Here is a 7427-nt window from a genome sequence, read left to right as displayed (position 1 = left end):
ATCATAGAGATGCTATTTTCTTTAAGTGCTTAAATCCATCAGATGCAGCTTCCAACAATGCATCTTCTTTGGTCTCTGCACAGGGACACATTCTGGGTTATGTTTAACAGAATTTATCACAGATTTCAATTCTCTTTTAAAAGTATCTACTATATAACAGATATTTCATGTAGGTAATTTTAAATACTCAGGACAAACACGAAAGGCTCAGATTTTATTAAAATGCTCAAGGCCCCTGAAAAAATGGTGATAGAGGATCTGGGTCCAGATCATCTGCCAACAAAACAGTTTATTAAAAGGAACAATTTTGATTTAAGTACTGTTCCATTTTATATACTGTAAATTACCAAATAGAGCATACATACATGGCTTCCATCCATTCTGTAACCAGCAGTGATCCTAAAATACCTAAATTCTAGTTCATTTAGAACAATCAATTTAATCTGAGCAGGAAGATCCTGTGATATTATTTTATAGAAAGGAACCCCCTTTTATTTTACTAGTGAATGCCATTGATATGTTTACAAGGAGGTTTATTTAAAAATAATTTTATGGGCATCTGGTTGAGATCATTTACTCAGCTAGCCGTCCACAAAACAGCGCTGGAGTGAGTTGCTTGTTAACTCTTACCCCTCCTTAACTCCACCTTCTTAGGTATTATAGTTCAAATTTTGGCAATAGATAATATATTTTTGTGGAGTTTAAGTGTATATTTATAAGTTAGAAATATGAACAAAAATATTTTGTGCTATTGAAATAAATAACAGCCAAAATTATTAATAATCTGGAAATTTTGATTATATAGAATAGTTTTTATATAATTTTATATACTATGGTATGAACCTCAGCACTATACACTTACAGTTATTCCCTCATTAGATACTCACAGCAACTGTATAAATGAGAGGTTTTTTATCCCCAATTCACAGATGAGAAGTATGAGCCTTAGAGTTAAGTAACTTATCCACAGTCTCAACGGGAGTGAATGGCAATACTAGTATCACTCTAGTATTATTTACACTGTATGTATGTATTTGAGGGAGGTGAGAAAGGGCAGAGAAACAGAGAAAGAAAATATAGATAACAAGCAAAAAATAATGAGCTAGCTGACTGCAAACAACTGCTTGAAATATTAGCTACATCATTTTGTAGGCAAACTGCATGCAACTATAGGTTCCTGTAAAATATGTTGTGTTTTGTTCACTTCAGAGAATGATAAATCAAATAGATGCCGTCCATTTTCTGACTAAATGAATGTTAATATGAAGGTGTGACAGAATTGTATAAGAAGAGTCAGATGGCAGCAATGAGTAGGGAATTTTAATGGCAATAGAGAAAACCAATCTGGCTCAGGGGCAATCTTTTGCTTTACTTATTTATGTGATCAAAATATGATGTTTTAAATAAATGGAAACAGCCAGAGCCTGTATTCTATTATTCTGACAAGCTTAAAATGTAGGGAGTACAAGATTTTGGCTCAAAAATGCCTAGCTGATTAAATTTGATAGCCTTGAAATAGAATTTTATAAGATTTTGCAATGATGGATACTGTAAAAAAAAAAAAGGGCTTGAATGCTCAATAAGATTTTATCCATTGGTTTATTTGACTGATTCTGTGTAACTAAACATATGAAATTTAGTTATTTTTTAAAAGATTTTCTAAATCTGATGTATAAGAAGGGAGAAATAAGAAGTATCAAATCAGCTAACCATCTGACCATGAAAATAAATAAAATGTTCATGTTATTTGACTAAAGGGTACTTATTACTTACACTCTGAAAATTGCTGGAGCTATAACTGAATATTCCCCATGTACCCATCTCATTTATTTTAATGAAAGCAGATGTACAGGTAGGTGTATAACTGATGTGGAGATATTTATATTAAAGTAAAAAGCAATCACATTGCAATAATTATAATTGTGTAACAATCAAATCACATCAGAAATATGTAGTTGTTAAATATAAACATTTTACATTTATAGGACAAAGAGGGAAATTTTATTTTCTATTAAAATAGAACATTTTCTACACAGAATATTCAGCCAACACAATATTAATTTATGACAGAACATGGATTATGTTGGTTATAGTCTAATGAAATGTGGGGATATAGTCTAATGAAATGTGGGGAAACTACATGGAGATTTTAAGAATATGAATAATCTATCCAAACTATGCCTCCAGAGGCATGAACGAAAACATTTAAAAAGTGTGTTGGAATCATGTAAAATTTACCTTTATTTAATTCATTGTCCTTAAATGTGAGGAGATTAAGAAGTACAAATAGGGCCCTGGCTGGCGTGGCTCAGTGGATTGAGTGCTGGCCTGTGAACCAAAGGCTTCCTGGTTTGACTCCTGGTCTGTGGCACACGCCTGGGTTGCAGGTCATGCCCCCAGCAGGGGGTGTACGAGAGGCAAACACATTGATGTTTCTCTCCCCCCGAAATAAATAAAAAATCTTTAAGAAAAAAGAAGTACAAATAGGTAGTTACAGAATGCCATGGGAATGTAAAACACAGTGTAAGAAATGTAGCCAAAGAACCTATACACATGACCTATGGACATGAACAATGGTGGGGGGTTTGCCTGAGGGAGTGGGTATTGCTGTGGAGAAAAACTGGGACAACTATAATAGCATAATCAATAAAATATAATTAAAAATTGTATTTCTAAAAAATAATTATATTTGCTTTGACTCAATATATTAAAATATATAACTTGGAAATTATATGGGTAAAAAAGTACCTCTAAGATTTTCATAAGCATTTTATCTTCTTTAAAAAAAAGTTAATTCACATGATCATTAAATACATAAAAATGTTGGAGTATATCTTAATACCGCGTTCTTGAAACTAACTTCAACATACAATCTTGGTAAGAGTTTAAACACACACACACAAACACACATGCACGCACACACACACACACACCCTATGTTAGATTCATATTTCAATGCTGACTGAGCACCTGCTGGTTAAAAGCTCCTGACCAGCCCACGTGAGAGCAGAATCCACCCCTGCATTTAATAGCTGGGTAGTCACGGGCACCAGTTTTCACCTCACCCTGTCTGAATGGGTTTGTTGTCAGGATTGAATGAGATCATACAAAGCACTTAAAAACTACTTGGCACATTGTCAAGATTTAATGCATATTGGTTGTTATTACCTTTTAACAGTCTCCTTACATAGTGGCACAACCTTTCATAAAACTCACACCACATCTCGATAGCATTATAAAATTAAATTGGTCAAATTCAAATACTAAGAGAAAAGAAAAGTAATGGATAATAAAAACCAAACATTGTTTTGGAAGCTATATAGATACCACATTTAGTTTATAAAATAAAACTTCTGAGATGAAATTTTTTTCTAGTTTTCATATAATATCTAAGGACTAATAAGTTTAAATATATAAGTTGAAGTCATGCAGCTAACATATGTTGTTGACAACATTTCACATTCAGAGATAGGAGGAAGGAAAGGGACAATGATAAAACAATAAGGATTTAAAATATATGAACACTTATTTATTTTGCTATATAAAGCATTTAGCAGGTCTCGGTATATATTCAGCGCCTAGTCAGTTTCTTGTTGTCTTTCTTAATCTTCTTACTGACCCTCCATTTCTTTCATTCTTTCTTTTCCTACTATGCAAATATCCATCTAACTTCATACTTTCAGGAATCTACAACAAATTCCACACATTCATCTAAAGAGCTGTGTTAGATCATAGATGCTACAATGGATTAATAAGTAAAATAAGTAATGTTATTTATTGGCCTGTATTGTCACATTGGTATTTTGGAAGATATCAGTTTGTGAATATGGAGATGTCTCATTGTTTTATGGGTGACACAAAAACAAAGGTAGATGTTGATGATAATGACAAAACCTTCTGCCACTGGGGAGTGGAGGACGTGAAATTTATATCTACATGTTTTATCTGTAATTCTGGACAGAGCTTGAAAAGAGATCTAACTCAATTCTGACCCTAGTCTAATTACAGGCTGATTGAAATGCTTTGTCTTTAAGAAAAAATAAAATGTTCTTTTATTTTAAGGCATGGAGTTTATGACTCAAATTAAACGGGCATAAAATAGAAAATCAACAGTACTCCTGAGGCCAAAGGAATATTTAAATTCCTAACACAGTAAATGTAGTGTAGTCCCCCTTTATCTGCAGTTTTACTTTACATATTCTCAGTTACCTGTGGTCAACCAAGGTTCAAAAATATTAAATGGAAAAATCCAGAAAAAAATTCATCAATTTTTATTTTGTGTTTTATCATTAAATTAAAGGGAGTGACATTGGTTATTAAGATTATATAGGTTTCAAGTGTACATTTCTATGATATGTGATCTTCATATCGCATTGCATGCCCACCACCCAAAGTCAAATCTTAAACTGCACCATTCTAAGTACTGTGATGAAATCTCCCGCCATCTTGCTCCATCCCACTCAGGAGGTGAATCATCCCTTTGTCCAGCTACCCCCTGCCTGCCTGTCATTTACTCACTGGCTATGTTGGTTATCAGATCGACTGTCACCATAACACAGTGCTGTGTTCAAGTAACTGTTATAGTAGCCTAATGCTGTGTTACAATGCTCACATCGGTCACCTCACTTTTTCCATCATGCAGACCTCATACCATCTCACATCATCACAGGAAGGGTGAGCACAATACGATATTCTCAGAGACCATAGCACATAACTTTTATTATAGTATATTATTATAATTATTCTATTTTTAGTTATGATTCATCTCTTAATTTATAAATTAACCTTTACCATAAGTATGTATGTATAGGAAAATTAAAGTATAGGTTACATACTGCCTATGGTGTCAAGTATCCATTTGAGGTTTTAGAAAGTATCCTCTGAGGGTGAGGAAGGACTACTGCAGTGAAATCGAACAATAGAGTAACCTATTTGCTTACCAGACTCTAATAAGAGCAATAATAACAACAGTAACTTTAATTAGGCATTATTCACGCAAGGCACTATAATCATCTCACATATATTATCTCACAATTTTTTTCCTATTTTATGTATGAGTAAAATAAGCCTTAGAAATGTTAAGATGTTTGCATATCAAATAGGCATTAAATGACTGAGTAGACCTAACAGTGGCACAAGGTTGCCTCTGTCTGGTGGCAGCACTACACTGATGCAGAATGTAGCAAGTGGAGAGAACTCAGACTAACTCGAACATGCAGGTAGAGACAGAGTTATTAGAAGCAGTAATGTTGACAGTTGATTAGCAAGGTAAGTCCATAGTCAGCAGTTTTTTCAAATGACTTAAAAAGAGAGAGAAAGAGAGATCTTGCAAGATGGCAAGTGAAAATACAGAGAAGCCAGATGGTAAGGAGAAGAAACCTGAAGCCAGGAAACCTGAAGGCCGATGCTGGTGGCAAGGTTAAGAAGGGTAACCTCAAGGCCAAGATGCCTAAGAAGAGGAAACCCCACTGCAGCGGGAAGCCCCACTGTAGCCGAATCCCCATCCTCGTCAGAGGAATTGGCAGGTATCCCTGGTCAGCTATGTGCTTCCTAAAAGCCATGCACAAGAGGAAGTATTCAGCAGCTAAATCCAGGACTGAAAAGAAAAAGAAGAAATTTATGGCTACTGTCACAAAATCAGTTGGTGGCGACAACAATGGCGGTACCCGAGTGGTTAAACTTCGCAAAATGCCTAGATACTATCCTACTTATGATGTGTCTCCAAAGCTGTTGAGCTGTGGCAAGAAGCCCTTCAGGCAGCATGTGAGAAAGCTGTGAGCCAGCGTCACTCCTGGGACCATTCTGATCATCCTCACTGGGTGTCACAGACGCAAGAGAGTGGTTTTCCTGACGCGGTTGAGCAGGGGCTTGCTACTTGTCGCTGGACCTCTGGCCCTTCCACCTCCACCAACATTGATAGCAGTGGTATGAAAATCCCCAAGCGCCCCACTGATGCTTACTTCAAGAAGAAGCTGTGCAAACCCAGACACCTGGACGGGGGATCTTCAACACCGAGAAGGAGAAATTACAGAGGAAGGCAAGGTTGATCAGAAAGCTCTGGACTCGAAAATTTGGCCAAAAATCAAAGCTGTTCCTCAGCTCCAGGACTACCCCTGCTCTGTGGTTGCTCTCACAAAAGAGCTTTATCCTCACAAAATGAAGTTCTAAATTTCTTTTAAAAAACCTAATTAAATAACTGATCTATTAAATAAAACCAAAACAAAAATGAGTGTGATAAGCAGAATGATTCTTCAAATATGTTCACATTTTAATCCCTGGAATCTGTGGATATGTTACTTGCAAGCAAAAAGGGATTTCGCAAAGGTGATTAAATTAAGAATTTTGAAATGAGAAGATTAACCTGAATCATTCAGATGGACCCAATGTAATTGCAAGTGTCCTTAGAACTGAGAGAGAGAACAGTCAGAGATAGAGAAATTTGAAGATGCTGCCCTGCTGAGTTGAAGACAGAGAGCTGGAGTCATGAGTCAAGGAAGACAAGTGGTCTCTCTTTGCTGGACAAGGTAAGGCAATATATTCCTCTCTCAGATTTCCAGAAAGAAATGCAACTCTGCTGACACATTGATATTAGCTCAATAAAGTGAATTTTGGGCATCTGAACTTCAGGACTGTGCCGTTTTAAGATACTAAGAAATTTGTGCTGTTTTAAGCCACTAAGTTTGTGATAAATTATCATAACAGCAATAGATGACTAACAAAGCCTTTTTCTGTGAAGATTAAAGTATAAAAAATACACAGCATTTATTGAAGTAAATATTAAGGGCAAATGCTGATGAAGAATATTAATGGTTACCATTTATTGATCATTTACTATATGCAAGACATCTGTGCTCATATCACATCACTAATGAGGGCACCCAAATTAATTCCATCTTAAAGAATGAGAAACAGATTCAAGAACTTCGATATATCTCCAGGTCACAGAGAGTAAGTGTTAAAACAAATATCAATAAGAAATACATGGGGATATCAGGAGAAAAACTCAGAAATGTGATGTCAGCAAGAGTCAAGAAATATCTATCATAAATACAAACAACTTTTCATTATTGCTACAGTAATAAACTTGGGCTAACTGAATAATCAAAGTTCTATAGTTCAGGGTTAGTAAACACCTGCATAGAATGTTTTGTTAGCAACTTGTCTATGTATGATACATATTAAAGTATCTCAGAGTATAAATACAAAGTAAAAAAAAATTAAATTGATCAAGAATGTTTAATAAAAACCTATTGAAGCCTCCGGGAAAGTGCTATCCTTTGTAACATTTCAAAATTTATCTTGCCTTTGAACTTAAATAATACTTAACATTCTTGACTTAAGTTTTTCCTATTACAGAAGAATTTTTTATATTTTAGCATGAAGCCAGTAAGTTGATATTACAGAGGGTTTGGCCAATCTTATTTCAT

The 7427-nt window shown here is 35.0% G+C and overlaps 1 pseudogene; it reads left to right on the top strand.

Annotated features, from left to right (window-relative positions):
• Positions 1 to 5333: 5333 nt before the first annotated feature.
• Positions 5334 to 6168, top strand: LOC129084064 (60S ribosomal protein L6-like; annotated as a pseudogene).
• The last annotated feature ends 1259 nt before the right edge of the window (positions 6169 to 7427 follow it).

The sequence above is a fragment of the Pteronotus mesoamericanus genome, unplaced genomic scaffold, assembly GCF_021234165.1.
Source record: "Pteronotus mesoamericanus isolate MK-2021 breed Mesoamerican mustached bat unplaced genomic scaffold, CSHL_Meso_final scaffold_174, whole genome shotgun sequence".
Classification (NCBI taxonomy): domain Eukaryota; kingdom Metazoa; phylum Chordata; class Mammalia; order Chiroptera; family Mormoopidae; genus Pteronotus; species Pteronotus mesoamericanus.
This window is presented reverse-complemented; position numbering and strand designations above follow the sequence as displayed.